The sequence below is a fragment of the Schistocerca serialis genome, unplaced genomic scaffold, assembly GCF_023864345.2.
Source record: "Schistocerca serialis cubense isolate TAMUIC-IGC-003099 unplaced genomic scaffold, iqSchSeri2.2 HiC_scaffold_722, whole genome shotgun sequence".
NCBI classification, from domain to species: Eukaryota; Metazoa; Arthropoda; class Insecta; order Orthoptera; family Acrididae; genus Schistocerca; species Schistocerca serialis.
In genome coordinates this window covers 17,947-34,488 of record NW_026048324.1, presented here as the reverse complement: position 1 = coordinate 34,488, position 16,542 = coordinate 17,947, and the positions used below count along the sequence as shown (strand labels likewise).

The window sequence follows — 16,542 nt, the reverse complement described above, 5'->3', positions numbered from 1 at the left end:
GCCGTAGCAATCAATTCATGGAGTGAGTTGTATGTTTTGCGATACTCTGTCTCTGACAAGCAAGCAGAGGTGACATAGGCGCGAATACGGGAAGCTTGCAGCCCCTCGCTGCCTGCAGACACCGAGCAGCCACACTAGGTGGGCGGCCTAAGCCGTAGGCGAAATGTGCTCACTCGCTTGGGCGCGACGTCAAGCTCTAAATAAGGGTGTCACTAGCGTGAGCGTTGCGTGAGCGTCGTGTAAAGTCGGAAAAGTCGTCTGCATGGGTGAGTGCCATGTTTGGGGAGCGTTTCGTAGTTTGCGCAGTGCAATGGAGACGCGGAAACTTGTTGTGGCCCAGTCTTTTGCAGTTGGACGACAAGAGTGGTACACAGTAGTAAAGTGCGAGGCAGTGAGTTGGCATGAACAGTCGAGTGCACAATGGGGCTTCAGATGTGCTTGTTACCTCAGGTGCTGTGTGATTGTCGACATGGCTTGAAAACAGAGCAGCTTGTGACTGCCCCTTCAATTTAAGACGTTAAAACGGACGGAATTTGCAGTCGTAATACCAGAGCATCGAAACTACTTGGAACTCTTGTGTATATGAACGCGTCCGCGCCTTTGTACTCTGTTCCCTTCAGCCCTGCAAACCAACCAACCATCGCGTCCGTGCACATAAGAGTAGTAAAGAATGGAGAAGAGCGCAGCATGGTTGTGCTTGGCGGCGTAGCTCAGTTGGTAGAGCGTTCGCTTTGCATGTGAACGGTCCCGGGTTGAAGCCCCGGCGCCTCCATGTTTTGTGGTCAGTGCGTGGTAAGTGTTGGTCGCGGCGAGCCTAAAGGCACGCAAGATGTTGCAAAGCCAGCGTCACAGACTCGTATACTGACGTAAGGAGAGCAAGACGTAAATGTGAGGACCGGCTGTTGTCGAGGTGTCATCGAGTGCAAATCTGCCTTAGGTAAAACGGCCTAACCTCAGTGAAGTCTAGAGAGTGAACAACACTTTCGTCTACCTCAGAGCGTTGGCCGAACGCTATTTTCGACGTCGTGCGTGCCACTTTGATTTTGGCCAACTACGATTCGATACAGAATGCAGGAAACCTGAAAGACACCCTCACAGACACATTGAGAGTAGTGTTTGTCTGCGGAATAATTGGAGTGCAAGGGTCTGTGCAATTGATATGGCTGTATGTAGCGCAGTTGGTCAGCAGGGGGCGTAGCTCAGATGGTAGAGCGCTCGCTTAGCATGCGAGAGGTACTGGGATCGATACCCAGCGCCTCCAGAATTTTTAACACACCAACATGCGCACACTGCCATGCAAGTGGAATAATTCACAGCCAGAAAATGTGTCAAGGCAGATACGAGCGAACGATTAGCAGCCACAATTGGCAAGCGTGCTGTAATGCGCAGGAAGTACCCTCCTCCCACCACTACACTTAATTTAGAAACAGTACACGTGTTCCCATAGGATTCTCAAACCTATGTCGGAAAGATCAGCCTTGCGCCGAATTCACAAAAATCCCACTGCACATTCCAATTCTTTACGTGCAGTCGGCTGCTACTGGTGTTGCTAGTTGTGACTGCTGATGACAGATGCCGTAGCAATCAATTCATGGAGTGAGTTGTATGTTTTGCGATACTCTGTCTCTGACAAGCAAGCAGAGGTGACATAGGCGCGAATACGGGAAGCTTGCAGCCCCTCGCTGCCTGCAGACACCGAGCAGCCACACTAGGTGGGCGGCCTAAGCCGTAGGCGAAATGTGCTCACTCGCTTGGGCGCGACGTCAAGCTCTAAATAAGGGTGTCACTAGCGTGAGCGTTGCGTGAGCGTCGTGTAAAGTCGGAAAAGTCGTCTGCATGGGTGAGTGCCATGTTTGGGGAGCGTTTCGTAGTTTGCGCAGTGCAATGGAGACGCGGAAACTTGTTGTGGCCCAGTCTTTTGCAGTTGGACGACAAGAGTGGTACACAGTAGTAAAGTGCGAGGCAGTGAGTTGGCATGAACAGTCGAGTGCACAATGGGGCTTCAGATGTGCTTGTTACCTCAGGTGCTGTGTGATTGTCGACATGGCTTGAAAACAGAGCAGCTTGTGACTGCCCCTTCAATTTAAGACGTTAAAAACGGACGGAATTTGCAGTCGTAATACCAGAGCATCGAAACTACTTGGAACTCTTGTGTATATGAACGCGTCCGCGCCTTTGTACTCTGTTCCCTTCAGCCCTGCAAACCAACCAACCATCGCGTCCGTGCACATAAGAGTAGTAAAGAATGGAGAAGAGCGCAGCATGGTTGTGCTTGGCGGCGTAGCTCAGTTGGTAGAGCGTTCGCTTTGCATGTGAACGGTCCCGGGTTGAAGCCCCGGCGCCTCCATGTTTTGTGGTCAGTGCGTGGTAAGTGTTGGTCGCGGCGAGCCTAAAGGCACGCAAGATGTTGCAAAGCCAGCGTCACAGACTCGTATACTGACGTAAGGAGAGCAAGACGTAAATGTGAGGACCGGCTGTTGTCGAGGTGTCATCGAGTGCAAATCTGCCTTAGGTAAAACGGCCTAACCTCAGTGAAGTCTAGAGAGTGAACAACACTTTCGTCTACCTCAGAGCGTTGGCCGAACGCTATTTTCGACGTCGTGCGTGCCACTTTGATTTTGGCCAACTACGATTCGATACAGAATGCAGGAAACCTGAAAGACACCCTCACAGACACATTGAGAGTAGTGTTTGTCTGCGGAATAATTGGAGTGCAAGGGTCTGTGCAATTGATATGGCTGTATGTAGCGCAGTTGGTCAGCAGGGGGCGTAGCTCAGATGGTAGAGCGCTCGCTTAGCATGCGAGAGGTACTGGGATCGATACCCAGCGCCTCCAGAATTTTTAACACACCAACATGCGCACACTGCCATGCAAGTGGAATAATTCACAGCCAGAAAATGTGTCAAGGCAGATACGAGCGAACGATTAGCAGCCACAATTGGCAAGCGTGCTGTAATGCGCAGGAAGTACCCTCCTCCCACCACTACACTTAATTTAGAAACAGTACACGTGTTCCCATAGGATTCTCAAACCTATGTCGGAAAGATCAGCCTTGCGCCGAATTCACAAAAATCCCACTGCACATTCCAATTCTTTACGTGCAGTCGGCTGCTACTGGTGTTGCTAGTTGTGACTGCTGATGACAGATGCCGTAGCAATCAATTCATGGAGTGAGTTGTATGTTTTGCGATACTCTGTCTCTGACAAGCAAGCAGAGGTGACATAGGCGCGAATACGGGAAGCTTGCAGCCCCTCGCTGCCTGCAGACACCGAGCAGCCACACTAGGTGGGCGGCCTAAGCCGTAGGCGAAATGTGCTCACTCGCTTGGGCGCGACGTCAAGCTCTAAATAAGGGTGTCACTAGCGTGAGCGTTGCGTGAGCGTCGTGTAAAGTCGGAAAAGTCGTCTGCATGGGTGAGTGCCATGTTTGGGGAGCGTTTCGTAGTTTGCGCAGTGCAATGGAGACGCGGAAACTTGTTGTGGCCCAGTCTTTTGCAGTTGGACGACAAGAGTGGTACACAGTAGTAAAGTGCGAGGCAGTGAGTTGGCATGAACAGTCGAGTGCACAATGGGGCTTCAGATGTGCTTGTTACCTCAGGTGCTGTGTGATTGTCGACATGGCTTGAAAACAGAGCAGCTTGTGACTGCCCCTTCAATTTAAGACGTTAAAAACGGACGGAATTTGCAGTCGTAATACCAGAGCATCGAAACTACTTGGAACTCTTGTGTATATGAACGCGTCCGCGCCTTTGTACTCTGTTCCCTTCAGCCCTGCAAACCAACCAACCATCGCGTCCGTGCACATAAGAGTAGTAAAGAATGGAGAAGAGCGCAGCATGGTTGTGCTTGGCGGCGTAGCTCAGTTGGTAGAGCGTTCGCTTTGCATGTGAACGGTCCCGGGTTGAAGCCCCGGCGCCTCCATGTTTTGTGGTCAGTGCGTGGTAAGTGTTGGTCGCGGCGAGCCTAAAGGCACGCAAGATGTTGCAAAGCCAGCGTCACAGACTCGTATACTGACGTAAGGAGAGCAAGACGTAAATGTGAGGACCGGCTGTTGTCGAGGTGTCATCGAGTGCAAATCTGCCTTAGGTAAAACGGCCTAACCTCAGTGAAGTCTAGAGAGTGAACAACACTTTCGTCTACCTCAGAGCGTTGGCCGAACGCTATTTTCGACGTCGTGCGTGCCACTTTGATTTTGGCCAACTACGATTCGATACAGAATGCAGGAAACCTGAAAGACACCCTCACAGACACATTGAGAGTAGTGTTTGTCTGCGGAATAATTGGAGTGCAAGGGTCTGTGCAATTGATATGGCTGTATGTAGCGCAGTTGGTCAGCAGGGGGCGTAGCTCAGATGGTAGAGCGCTCGCTTAGCATGCGAGAGGTACTGGGATCGATACCCAGCGCCTCCAGAATTTTTAACACACCAACATGCGCACACTGCCATGCAAGTGGAATAATTCACAGCCAGAAAATGTGTCAAGGCAGATACGAGCGAACGATTAGCAGCCACAATTGGCAAGCGTGCTGTAATGCGCAGGAAGTACCCTCCTCCCACCACTACACTTAATTTAGAAACAGTACACGTGTTCCCATAGGATTCTCAAACCTATGTCGGAAAGATCAGCCTTGCGCCGAATTCACAAAAATCCCACTGCACATTCCAATTCTTTACGTGCAGTCGGCTGCTACTGGTGTTGCTAGTTGTGACTGCTGATGACAGATGCCGTAGCAATCAATTCATGGAGTGAGTTGTATGTTTTGCGATACTCTGTCTCTGACAAGCAAGCAGAGGTGACATAGGCGCGAATACGGGAAGCTTGCAGCCCCTCGCTGCCTGCAGACACCGAGCAGCCACACTAGGTGGGCGGCCTAAGCCGTAGGCGAAATGTGCTCACTCGCTTGGGCGCGACGTCAAGCTCTAAATAAGGGTGTCACTAGCGTGAGCGTTGCGTGAGCGTCGTGTAAAGTCGGAAAAGTCGTCTGCATGGGTGAGTGCCATGTTTGGGGAGCGTTTCGTAGTTTGCGCAGTGCAATGGAGACGCGGAAACTTGTTGTGGCCCAGTCTTTTGCAGTTGGACGACAAGAGTGGTACACAGTAGTAAAGTGCGAGGCAGTGAGTTGGCATGAACAGTCGAGTGCACAATGGGGCTTCAGATGTGCTTGTTACCTCAGGTGCTGTGTGATTGTCGACATGGCTTGAAAACAGAGCAGCTTGTGACTGCCCCTTCAATTTAAGACGTTAAAAACGGACGGAATTTGCAGTCGTAATACCAGAGCATCGAAACTACTTGGAACTCTTGTGTATATGAACGCGTCCGCGCCTTTGTACTCTGTTCCCTTCAGCCCTGCAAACCAACCAACCATCGCGTCCGTGCACATAAGAGTAGTAAAGAATGGAGAAGAGCGCAGCATGGTTGTGCTTGGCGGCGTAGCTCAGTTGGTAGAGCGTTCGCTTTGCATGTGAACGGTCCCGGGTTGAAGCCCCGGCGCCTCCATGTTTTGTGGTCAGTGCGTGGTAAGTGTTGGTCGCGGCGAGCCTAAAGGCACGCAAGATGTTGCAAAGCCAGCGTCACAGACTCGTATACTGACGTAAGGAGAGCAAGACGTAAATGTGAGGACCGGCTGTTGTCGAGGTGTCATCGAGTGCAAATCTGCCTTAGGTAAAACGGCCTAACCTCAGTGAAGTCTAGAGAGTGAACAACACTTTCGTCTACCTCAGAGCGTTGGCCGAACGCTATTTTCGACGTCGTGCGTGCCACTTTGATTTTGGCCAACTACGATTCGATACAGAATGCAGGAAACCTGAAAGACACCCTCACAGACACATTGAGAGTAGTGTTTGTCTGCGGAATAATTGGAGTGCAAGGGTCTGTGCAATTGATATGGCTGTATGTAGCGCAGTTGGTCAGCAGGGGCCGTAGCTCAGATGGTAGAGCGCTCGCTTAGCATGCGAGAGGTACTGGGATCGATACCCAGCGCCTCCAGAATTTTTAACACACCAACATGCGCACACTGCCATGCAAGTGGAATAATTCACAGCCAGAAAATGTGTCAAGGCAGATACGAGCGAACGATTAGCAGCCACAATTGGCAAGCGTGCTGTAATGCGCAGGAAGTACCCTCCTCCCACCACTACACTTAATTTAGAAACAGTACACGTGTTCCCATAGGATTCTCAAACCTATGTCGGAAAGATCAGCCTTGCGCCGAATTCACAAAAATCCCACTGCACATTCCAATTCTTTACGTGCAGTCGGCTGCTACTGGTGTTGCTAGTTGTGACTGCTGATGACAGATGCCGTAGCAATCAATTCATGGAGTGAGTTGTATGTTTTGCGATACTCTGTCTCTGACAAGCAAGCAGAGGTGACATAGGCGCGAATACGGGAAGCTTGCAGCCCCTCGCTGCCTGCAGACACCGAGCAGCCACACTAGGTGGGCGGCCTAAGCCGTAGGCGAAATGTGCTCACTCGCTTGGGCGCGACGTCAAGCTCTAAATAAGGGTGTCACTAGCGTGAGCGTTGCGTGAGCGTCGTGTAAAGTCGGAAAAGTCGTCTGCATGGGTGAGTGCCATGTTTGGGGAGCGTTTCGTAGTTTGCGCAGTGCAATGGAGACGCGGAAACTTGTTGTGGCCCAGTCTTTTGCAGTTGGACGACAAGAGTGGTACACAGTAGTAAAGTGCGAGGCAGTGAGTTGGCATGAACAGTCGAGTGCACAATGGGGCTTCAGATGTGCTTGTTACCTCAGGTGCTGTGTGATTGTCGACATGGCTTGAAAACAGAGCAGCTTGTGACTGCCCCTTCAATTTAAGACGTTAAAAACGGACGGAATTTGCAGTCGTAATACCAGAGCATCGAAACTACTTGGAACTCTTGTGTATATGAACGCGTCCGCGCCTTTGTACTCTGTTCCCTTCAGCCCTGCAAACCAACCAACCATCGCGTCCGTGCACATAAGAGTAGTAAAGAATGGAGAAGAGCGCAGCATGGTTGTGCTTGGCGGCGTAGCTCAGTTGGTAGAGCGTTCGCTTTGCATGTGAACGGTCCCGGGTTGAAGCCCCGGCGCCTCCATGTTTTGTGGTCAGTGCGTGGTAAGTGTTGGTCGCGGCGAGCCTAAAGGCACGCAAGATGTTGCAAAGCCAGCGTCACAGACTCGTATACTGACGTAAGGAGAGCAAGACGTAAATGTGAGGACCGGCTGTTGTCGAGGTGTCATCGAGTGCAAATCTGCCTTAGGTAAAACGGCCTAACCTCAGTGAAGTCTAGAGAGTGAACAACACTTTCGTCTACCTCAGAGCGTTGGCCGAACGCTATTTTCGACGTCGTGCGTGCCACTTTGATTTTGGCCAACTACGATTCGATACAGAATGCAGGAAACCTGAAAGACACCCTCACAGACACATTGAGAGTAGTGTTTGTCTGCGGAATAATTGGAGTGCAAGGGTCTGTGCAATTGATATGGCTGTATGTAGCGCAGTTGGTCAGCAGGGGGCGTAGCTCAGATGGTAGAGCGCTCGCTTAGCATGCGAGAGGTACTGGGATCGATACCCAGCGCCTCCAGAATTTTTAACACACCAACATGCGCACACTGCCATGCAAGTGGAATAATTCACAGCCAGAAAATGTGTCAAGGCAGATACGAGCGAACGATTAGCAGCCACAATTGGCAAGCGTGCTGTAATGCGCAGGAAGTACCCTCCTCCCACCACTACACTTAATTTAGAAACAGTACACGTGTTCCCATAGGATTCTCAAACCTATGTCGGAAAGATCAGCCTTGCGCCGAATTCACAAAAATCCCACTGCACATTCCAATTCTTTACGTGCAGTCGGCTGCTACTGGTGTTGCTAGTTGTGACTGCTGATGACAGATGCCGTAGCAATCAATTCATGGAGTGAGTTGTATGTTTTGCGATACTCTGTCTCTGACAAGCAAGCAGAGGTGACATAGGCGCGAATACGGGAAGCTTGCAGCCCCTCGCTGCCTGCAGACACCGAGCAGCCACACTAGGTGGGCGGCCTAAGCCGTAGGCGAAATGTGCTCACTCGCTTGGGCGCGACGTCAAGCTCTAAATAAGGGTGTCACTAGCGTGAGCGTTGCGTGAGCGTCGTGTAAAGTCGGAAAAGTCGTCTGCATGGGTGAGTGCCATGTTTGGGGAGCGTTTCGTAGTTTGCGCAGTGCAATGGAGACGCGGAAACTTGTTGTGGCCCAGTCTTTTGCAGTTGGACGACAAGAGTGGTACACAGTAGTAAAGTGCGAGGCAGTGAGTTGGCATGAACAGTCGAGTGCACAATGGGGCTTCAGATGTGCTTGTTACCTCAGGTGCTGTGTGATTGTCGACATGGCTTGAAAACAGAGCAGCTTGTGACTGCCCCTTCAATTTAAGACGTTAAAAACGGACGGAATTTGCAGTCGTAATACCAGAGCATCGAAACTACTTGGAACTCTTGTGTATATGAACGCGTCCGCGCCTTTGTACTCTGTTCCCTTCAGCCCTGCAAACCAACCAACCATCGCGTCCGTGCACATAAGAGTAGTAAAGAATGGAGAAGAGCGCAGCATGGTTGTGCTTGGCGGCGTAGCTCAGTTGGTAGAGCGTTCGCTTTGCATGTGAACGGTCCCGGGTTGAAGCCCCGGCGCCTCCATGTTTTGTGGTCAGTGCGTGGTAAGTGTTGGTCGCGGCGAGCCTAAAGGCACGCAAGATGTTGCAAAGCCAGCGTCACAGACTCGTATACTGACGTAAGGAGAGCAAGACGTAAATGTGAGGACCGGCTGTTGTCGAGGTGTCATCGAGTGCAAATCTGCCTTAGGTAAAACGGCCTAACCTCAGTGAAGTCTAGAGAGTGAACAACACTTTCGTCTACCTCAGAGCGTTGGCCGAACGCTATTTTCGACGTCGTGCGTGCCACTTTGATTTTGGCCAACTACGATTCGATACAGAATGCAGGAAACCTGAAAGACACCCTCACAGACACATTGAGAGTAGTGTTTGTCTGCGGAATAATTGGAGTGCAAGGGTCTGTGCAATTGATATGGCTGTATGTAGCGCAGTTGGTCAGCAGGGGGCGTAGCTCAGATGGTAGAGCGCTCGCTTAGCATGCGAGAGGTACTGGGATCGATACCCAGCGCCTCCAGAATTTTTAACACACCAACATGCGCACACTGCCATGCAAGTGGAATAATTCACAGCCAGAAAATGTGTCAAGGCAGATACGAGCGAACGATTAGCAGCCACAATTGGCAAGCGTGCTGTAATGCGCAGGAAGTACCCTCCTCCCACCACTACACTTAATTTAGAAACAGTACACGTGTTCCCATAGGATTCTCAAACCTATGTCGGAAAGATCAGCCTTGCGCCGAATTCACAAAAATCCCACTGCACATTCCAATTCTTTACGTGCAGTCGGCTGCTACTGGTGTTGCTAGTTGTGACTGCTGATGACAGATGCCGTAGCAATCAATTCATGGAGTGAGTTGTATGTTTTGCGATACTCTGTCTCTGACAAGCAAGCAGAGGTGACATAGGCGCGAATACGGGAAGCTTGCAGCCCCTCGCTGCCTGCAGACACCGAGCAGCCACACTAGGTGGGCGGCCTAAGCCGTAGGCGAAATGTGCTCACTCGCTTGGGCGCGACGTCAAGCTCTAAATAAGGGTGTCACTAGCGTGAGCGTTGCGTGAGCGTCGTGTAAAGTCGGAAAAGTCGTCTGCATGGGTGAGTGCCATGTTTGGGGAGCGTTTCGTAGTTTGCGCAGTGCAATGGAGACGCGGAAACTTGTTGTGGCCCAGTCTTTTGCAGTTGGACGACAAGAGTGGTACACAGTAGTAAAGTGCGAGGCAGTGAGTTGGCATGAACAGTCGAGTGCACAATGGGGCTTCAGATGTGCTTGTTACCTCAGGTGCTGTGTGATTGTCGACATGGCTTGAAAACAGAGCAGCTTGTGACTGCCCCTTCAATTTAAGACGTTAAAAACGGACGGAATTTGCAGTCGTAATACCAGAGCATCGAAACTACTTGGAACTCTTGTGTATATGAACGCGTCCGCGCCTTTGTACTCTGTTCCCTTCAGCCCTGCAAACCAACCAACCATCGCGTCCGTGCACATAAGAGTAGTAAAGAATGGAGAAGAGCGCAGCATGGTTGTGCTTGGCGGCGTAGCTCAGTTGGTAGAGCGTTCGCTTTGCATGTGAACGGTCCCGGGTTGAAGCCCCGGCGCCTCCATGTTTTGTGGTCAGTGCGTGGTAAGTGTTGGTCGCGGCGAGCCTAAAGGCACGCAAGATGTTGCAAAGCCAGCGTCACAGACTCGTATACTGACGTAAGGAGAGCAAGACGTAAATGTGAGGACCGGCTGTTGTCGAGGTGTCATCGAGTGCAAATCTGCCTTAGGTAAAACGGCCTAACCTCAGTGAAGTCTAGAGAGTGAACAACACTTTCGTCTACCTCAGAGCGTTGGCCGAACGCTATTTTCGACGTCGTGCGTGCCACTTTGATTTTGGCCAACTACGATTCGATACAGAATGCAGGAAACCTGAAAGACACCCTCACAGACACATTGAGAGTAGTGTTTGTCTGCGGAATAATTGGAGTGCAAGGGTCTGTGCAATTGATATGGCTGTATGTAGCGCAGTTGGTCAGCAGGGGGCGTAGCTCAGATGGTAGAGCGCTCGCTTAGCATGCGAGAGGTACTGGGATCGATACCCAGCGCCTCCAGAATTTTTAACACACCAACATGCGCACACTGCCATGCAAGTGGAATAATTCACAGCCAGAAAATGTGTCAAGGCAGATACGAGCGAACGATTAGCAGCCACAATTGGCAAGCGTGCTGTAATGCGCAGGAAGTACCCTCCTCCCACCACTACACTTAATTTAGAAACAGTACACGTGTTCCCATAGGATTCTCAAACCTATGTCGGAAAGATCAGCCTTGCGCCGAATTCACAAAAATCCCACTGCACATTCCAATTCTTTACGTGCAGTCGGCTGCTACTGGTGTTGCTAGTTGTGACTGCTGATGACAGATGCCGTAGCAATCAATTCATGGAGTGAGTTGTATGTTTTGCGATACTCTGTCTCTGACAAGCAAGCAGAGGTGACATAGGCGCGAATACGGGAAGCTTGCAGCCCCTCGCTGCCTGCAGACACCGAGCAGCCACACTAGGTGGGCGGCCTAAGCCGTAGGCGAAATGTGCTCACTCGCTTGGGCGCGACGTCAAGCTCTAAATAAGGGTGTCACTAGCGTGAGCGTTGCGTGAGCGTCGTGTAAAGTCGGAAAAGTCGTCTGCATGGGTGAGTGCCATGTTTGGGGAGCGTTTCGTAGTTTGCGCAGTGCAATGGAGACGCGGAAACTTGTTGTGGCCCAGTCTTTTGCAGTTGGACGACAAGAGTGGTACACAGTAGTAAAGTGCGAGGCAGTGAGTTGGCATGAACAGTCGAGTGCACAATGGGGCTTCAGATGTGCTTGTTACCTCAGGTGCTGTGTGATTGTCGACATGGCTTGAAAACAGAGCAGCTTGTGACTGCCCCTTCAATTTAAGACGTTAAAAACGGACGGAATTTGCAGTCGTAATACCAGAGCATCGAAACTACTTGGAACTCTTGTGTATATGAACGCGTCCGCGCCTTTGTACTCTGTTCCCTTCAGCCCTGCAAACCAACCAACCATCGCGTCCGTGCACATAAGAGTAGTAAAGAATGGAGAAGAGCGCAGCATGGTTGTGCTTGGCGGCGTAGCTCAGTTGGTAGAGCGTTCGCTTTGCATGTGAACGGTCCCGGGTTGAAGCCCCGGCGCCTCCATGTTTTGTGGTCAGTGCGTGGTAAGTGTTGGTCGCGGCGAGCCTAAAGGCACGCAAGATGTTGCAAAGCCAGCGTCACAGACTCGTATACTGACGTAAGGAGAGCAAGACGTAAATGTGAGGACCGGCTGTTGTCGAGGTGTCATCGAGTGCAAATCTGCCTTAGGTAAAACGGCCTAACCTCAGTGAAGTCTAGAGAGTGAACAACACTTTCGTCTACCTCAGAGCGTTGGCCGAACGCTATTTTCGACGTCGTGCGTGCCACTTTGATTTTGGCCAACTACGATTCGATACAGAATGCAGGAAACCTGAAAGACACCCTCACAGACACATTGAGAGTAGTGTTTGTCTGCGGAATAATTGGAGTGCAAGGGTCTGTGCAATTGATATGGCTGTATGTAGCGCAGTTGGTCAGCAGGGGGCGTAGCTCAGATGGTAGAGCGCTCGCTTAGCATGCGAGAGGTACTGGGATCGATACCCAGCGCCTCCAGAATTTTTAACACACCAACATGCGCACACTGCCATGCAAGTGGAATAATTCACAGCCAGAAAATGTGTCAAGGCAGATACGAGCGAACGATTAGCAGCCACAATTGGCAAGCGTGCTGTAATGCGCAGGAAGTACCCTCCTCCCACCACTACACTTAATTTAGAAACAGTACACGTGTTCCCATAGGATTCTCAAACCTATGTCGGAAAGATCAGCCTTGCGCCGAATTCACAAAAATCCCACTGCACATTCCAATTCTTTACGTGCAGTCGGCTGCTACTGGTGTTGCTAGTTGTGACTGCTGATGACAGATGCCGTAGCAATCAATTCATGGAGTGAGTTGTATGTTTTGCGATACTCTGTCTCTGACAAGCAAGCAGAGGTGACATAGGCGCGAATACGGGAAGCTTGCAGCCCCTCGCTGCCTGCAGACACCGAGCAGCCACACTAGGTGGGCGGCCTAAGCCGTAGGCGAAATGTGCTCACTCGCTTGGGCGCGACGTCAAGCTCTAAATAAGGGTGTCACTAGCGTGAGCGTTGCGTGAGCGTCGTGTAAAGTCGGAAAAGTCGTCTGCATGGGTGAGTGCCATGTTTGGGGAGCGTTTCGTAGTTTGCGCAGTGCAATGGAGACGCGGAAACTTGTTGTGGCCCAGTCTTTTGCAGTTGGACGACAAGAGTGGTACACAGTAGTAAAGTGCGAGGCAGTGAGTTGGCATGAACAGTCGAGTGCACAATGGGGCTTCAGATGTGCTTGTTACCTCAGGTGCTGTGTGATTGTCGACATGGCTTGAAAACAGAGCAGCTTGTGACTGCCCCTTCAATTTAAGACGTTAAAAACGGACGGAATTTGCAGTCGTAATACCAGAGCATCGAAACTACTTGGAACTCTTGTGTATATGAACGCGTCCGCGCCTTTGTACTCTGTTCCCTTCAGCCCTGCAAACCAACCAACCATCGCGTCCGTGCACATAAGAGTAGTAAAGAATGGAGAAGAGCGCAGCATGGTTGTGCTTGGCGGCGTAGCTCAGTTGGTAGAGCGTTCGCTTTGCATGTGAACGGTCCCGGGTTGAAGCCCCGGCGCCTCCATGTTTTGTGGTCAGTGCGTGGTAAGTGTTGGTCGCGGCGAGCCTAAAGGCACGCAAGATGTTGCAAAGCCAGCGTCACAGACTCGTATACTGACGTAAGGAGAGCAAGACGTAAATGTGAGGACCGGCTGTTGTCGAGGTGTCATCGAGTGCAAATCTGCCTTAGGTAAAACGGCCTAACCTCAGTGAAGTCTAGAGAGTGAACAACACTTTCGTCTACCTCAGAGCGTTGGCCGAACGCTATTTTCGACGTCGTGCGTGCCACTTTGATTTTGGCCAACTACGATTCGATACAGAATGCAGGAAACCTGAAAGACACCCTCACAGACACATTGAGAGTAGTGTTTGTCTGCGGAATAATTGGAGTGCAAGGGTCTGTGCAATTGATATGGCTGTATGTAGCGCAGTTCGTCAGCAGGGGGCGTAGCTCAGATGGTAGAGCGCTCGCTTAGCATGCGAGAGGTACTGGGATCGATACCCAGCGCCTCCAGAATTTTTAACACACCAACATGCGCACACTGCCATGCAAGTGGAATAATTCACAGCCAGAAAATGTGTCAAGGCAGATACGAGCGAACGATTAGCAGCCACAATTGGCAAGCGTGCTGTAATGCGCAGGAAGTACCCTCCTCCCACCACTACACTTAATTTAGAAACAGTACACGTGTTCCCATAGGATTCTCAAACCTATGTCGGAAAGATCAGCCTTGCGCCGAATTCACAAAAATCCCACTGCACATTCCAATTCTTTACGTGCAGTCGGCTGCTACTGGTGTTGCTAGTTGTGACTACTGATGACAGATGCCGTAGCAATCAATTCATGGAGTGAGTTGTATGTTTTGCGATACTCTGTCTCTGACAAGCAAGCAGAGGTGACATAGGCGCGAATACGGGAAGCTTGCAGCCCCTCGCTGCCTGCAGACACCGAGCAGCCACACTAGGTGGGCGGCCTAAGCCGTAGGCGAAATGTGCTCACTCGCTTGGGCGCGACGTCAAGCTCTAAATAAGGGTGTCACTAGCGTGAGCGTTGCGTGAGCGTCGTGTAAAGTCGGAAAAGTCGTCTGCATGGGTGAGTGCCATGTTTGGGGAGCGTTTCGTAGTTTGCGCAGTGCAATGGAGACGCGGAAACTTGTTGTGGCCCAGTCTTTTGCAGTTGGACGACAAGAGTGGTACACAGTAGTAAAGTGCGAGGCAGTGAGTTGGCATGAACAGTCGAGTGCACAATGGGGCTTCAGATGTGCTTGTTACCTCAGGTGCTGTGTGATTGTCGACATGGCTTGAAAACAGAGCAGCTTGTGACTGCCCCTTCAATTTAAGACGTTAAAAACGGACGGAATTTGCAGTCGTAATACCAGAGCATCGAAACTACTTGGAACTCTTGTGTATATGAACGCGTCCGCGCCTTTGTACTCTGTTCCCTTCAGCCCTGCAAACCAACCAACCATCGCGTCCGTGCACATAAGAGTAGTAAAGAATGGAGAAGAGCGCAGCATGGTTGTGCTTGGCGGCGTAGCTCAGTTGGTAGAGCGTTCGCTTTGCATGTGAACGGTCCCGGGTTGAAGCCCCGGCGCCTCCATGTTTTGTGGTCAGTGCGTGGTAAGTGTTGGTCGCGGCGAGCCTAAAGGCACGCAAGATGTTGCAAAGCCAGCGTCACAGACTCGTATACTGACGTAAGGAGAGCAAGACGTAAATGTGAGGACCGGCTGTTGTCGAGGTGTCATCGAGTGCAAATCTGCCTTAGGTAAAACGGCCTAACCTCAGTGAAGTCTAGAGAGTGAACAACACTTTCGTCTACCTCAGAGCGTTGGCCGAACGCTATTTTCGACGTCGTGCGTGCCACTTTGATTTTGGCCAACTACGATTCGATACAGAATGCAGGAAACCTGAAAGACACCCTCACAGACACATTGAGAGTAGTGTTTGTCTGCGGAATAATTGGAGTGCAAGGGTCTGTGCAATTGATATGGCTGTATGTAGCGCAGTTCGTCAGCAGGGGGCGTAGCTCAGATGGTAGAGCGCTCGCTTAGCATGCGAGAGGTACTGGGATCGATACCCAGCGCCTCCAGAATTTTTAACACACCAACATGCGCACACTGCCATGCAAGTGGAATAATTCACAGCCAGAAATTGTGTCAAGGCAGATACGAGCGAACGATTAGCAGCCACAATTGGCAAGCGTGCTGTAATGCGCAGGAAGTACCCTCCTCCCACCACTACACTTAATTTAGAAACAGTACACGTGTTCCCATAAGATTCTCAAACCTATGTCGGAAAGATGAGCCTTGCGCCGAATTCACAAAAATCCCACTGCACATTCCAATTCTTTACGTGCAGTCGGCTGCTACTGGTGTTGCTAGTTGTGACTGCTGATGACAGATGCCGTAGCAATCAATTCATGGAGTGAGTTGTATGTTTTGCGATACTCTGTCTCTGACAAGCAAGCAGAGGTGACATAGGCGCGAATACGGGAAGCTTGCAGCCCCTCGCTGCCTGCAGACACCGAGCAGCCACACTAGGTGGGCGGCCTAAGCCGTAGGCGAAATGTGCTCACTCGCTTGGGCGCGACGTCAAGCTCTAAATAAGGCTGTCACTAGCGTGAGCGTTGTGTGAGCGTCGTGTAAAGTCGGAAAAGTCGTCTGCATGGGTGAGTGCCATGTTTGGGGAGCGTTTCGTAGTTTGCGCAGTGCAATGGAGACGCGGAAACTTGTTGTGGCCCAGTCTTTTGCAGTTGGACGACAAGAGTGGTACACAGTAGTTAAGTGCGAGGCAGTGAGTTGGCATGAACAGTCGAGTGCACAATGGGGCTTCAGATGTGCTTGTTACCTCAGGTGCTGTGTGATTGTCGACATGGAGTGAAAACAGAGCAACTTGTGACTGCCCCTTCAATTTAAGACGTTAAAAACGGACGGAATTTGCAGTCGTAATACCAGAGCATCGAAACTACTTGGAACTCTTGTGTATATGAACGCGTCCGCGCCTTTGTACTCTGTTCCCTTCAGCCCTGCAAACCAACCAACCATCGTGTCCGTGCACATAAGAGTAGTAAAGAATGGAGAACAGCGCAGCTTGGTTGTGCTTGGGGGCGTAGCTCAGTTGGTAGAGCGTTCGCTTTGCATGTGAAAGGTCCCGGGTTCAAGCCCCGGCGCCTCCATGTTTTGTGGTCAGTGCGTG

At 51.0% G+C, this 16,542-nt stretch overlaps 21 non-coding genes across 21 annotated transcripts; all 21 read left to right on the top strand.

Moving 5' to 3' along the window:
• The first annotated feature begins 699 nt into the window (after positions 1-699).
• Positions 700-772, top strand: Trnaa-ugc (transfer RNA alanine (anticodon UGC)). The gene has a single exon. It is a non-coding gene; the product is annotated as a tRNA-Ala (tRNA).
• Positions 773-1,188: 416 nt separating this feature from the next.
• Trnaa-agc (transfer RNA alanine (anticodon AGC)) lies at positions 1,189-1,261 on the top strand. The gene has a single exon. It is a non-coding gene; the product is annotated as a tRNA-Ala (tRNA).
• A 1,013-nt stretch (positions 1,262-2,274) lies between these two features.
• Positions 2,275-2,347, top strand: Trnaa-ugc (transfer RNA alanine (anticodon UGC)). The gene has a single exon. It is a non-coding gene; the product is annotated as a tRNA-Ala (tRNA).
• A 416-nt stretch (positions 2,348-2,763) lies between these two features.
• Trnaa-agc (transfer RNA alanine (anticodon AGC)) lies at positions 2,764-2,836 on the top strand. Its single transcript has one exon. It is a non-coding gene; the product is annotated as a tRNA-Ala (tRNA).
• A 1,013-nt stretch (positions 2,837-3,849) lies between these two features.
• On the top strand, positions 3,850-3,922 carry Trnaa-ugc (transfer RNA alanine (anticodon UGC)). The gene has a single exon. It is a non-coding gene; the product is annotated as a tRNA-Ala (tRNA).
• Positions 3,923-4,338: 416 nt separating this feature from the next.
• Trnaa-agc (transfer RNA alanine (anticodon AGC)) lies at positions 4,339-4,411 on the top strand. The gene has a single exon. It is a non-coding gene; the product is annotated as a tRNA-Ala (tRNA).
• A 1,013-nt stretch (positions 4,412-5,424) lies between these two features.
• Positions 5,425-5,497, top strand: Trnaa-ugc (transfer RNA alanine (anticodon UGC)). Its single transcript has one exon. It is a non-coding gene; the product is annotated as a tRNA-Ala (tRNA).
• Positions 5,498-5,913: 416 nt separating this feature from the next.
• Positions 5,914-5,986, top strand: Trnaa-agc (transfer RNA alanine (anticodon AGC)). The gene has a single exon. It is a non-coding gene; the product is annotated as a tRNA-Ala (tRNA).
• A 1,013-nt stretch (positions 5,987-6,999) lies between these two features.
• Trnaa-ugc (transfer RNA alanine (anticodon UGC)) lies at positions 7,000-7,072 on the top strand. Its single transcript has one exon. It is a non-coding gene; the product is annotated as a tRNA-Ala (tRNA).
• Positions 7,073-7,488: 416 nt separating this feature from the next.
• Trnaa-agc (transfer RNA alanine (anticodon AGC)) lies at positions 7,489-7,561 on the top strand. The gene has a single exon. It is a non-coding gene; the product is annotated as a tRNA-Ala (tRNA).
• A 1,013-nt stretch (positions 7,562-8,574) lies between these two features.
• Positions 8,575-8,647, top strand: Trnaa-ugc (transfer RNA alanine (anticodon UGC)). Its single transcript has one exon. It is a non-coding gene; the product is annotated as a tRNA-Ala (tRNA).
• A 416-nt stretch (positions 8,648-9,063) lies between these two features.
• Positions 9,064-9,136, top strand: Trnaa-agc (transfer RNA alanine (anticodon AGC)). Its single transcript has one exon. It is a non-coding gene; the product is annotated as a tRNA-Ala (tRNA).
• Positions 9,137-10,149: 1,013 nt separating this feature from the next.
• On the top strand, positions 10,150-10,222 carry Trnaa-ugc (transfer RNA alanine (anticodon UGC)). Its single transcript has one exon. It is a non-coding gene; the product is annotated as a tRNA-Ala (tRNA).
• A 416-nt stretch (positions 10,223-10,638) lies between these two features.
• Trnaa-agc (transfer RNA alanine (anticodon AGC)) lies at positions 10,639-10,711 on the top strand. Its single transcript has one exon. It is a non-coding gene; the product is annotated as a tRNA-Ala (tRNA).
• A 1,013-nt stretch (positions 10,712-11,724) lies between these two features.
• On the top strand, positions 11,725-11,797 carry Trnaa-ugc (transfer RNA alanine (anticodon UGC)). The gene has a single exon. It is a non-coding gene; the product is annotated as a tRNA-Ala (tRNA).
• A 416-nt stretch (positions 11,798-12,213) lies between these two features.
• On the top strand, positions 12,214-12,286 carry Trnaa-agc (transfer RNA alanine (anticodon AGC)). The gene has a single exon. It is a non-coding gene; the product is annotated as a tRNA-Ala (tRNA).
• A 1,013-nt stretch (positions 12,287-13,299) lies between these two features.
• Positions 13,300-13,372, top strand: Trnaa-ugc (transfer RNA alanine (anticodon UGC)). Its single transcript has one exon. It is a non-coding gene; the product is annotated as a tRNA-Ala (tRNA).
• Positions 13,373-13,788: 416 nt separating this feature from the next.
• Trnaa-agc (transfer RNA alanine (anticodon AGC)) lies at positions 13,789-13,861 on the top strand. The gene has a single exon. It is a non-coding gene; the product is annotated as a tRNA-Ala (tRNA).
• A 1,013-nt stretch (positions 13,862-14,874) lies between these two features.
• On the top strand, positions 14,875-14,947 carry Trnaa-ugc (transfer RNA alanine (anticodon UGC)). Its single transcript has one exon. It is a non-coding gene; the product is annotated as a tRNA-Ala (tRNA).
• A 416-nt stretch (positions 14,948-15,363) lies between these two features.
• Positions 15,364-15,436, top strand: Trnaa-agc (transfer RNA alanine (anticodon AGC)). The gene has a single exon. It is a non-coding gene; the product is annotated as a tRNA-Ala (tRNA).
• A 1,013-nt stretch (positions 15,437-16,449) lies between these two features.
• Positions 16,450-16,522, top strand: Trnaa-ugc (transfer RNA alanine (anticodon UGC)). The gene has a single exon. It is a non-coding gene; the product is annotated as a tRNA-Ala (tRNA).
• Positions 16,523-16,542: the final 20 nt, after the last annotated feature.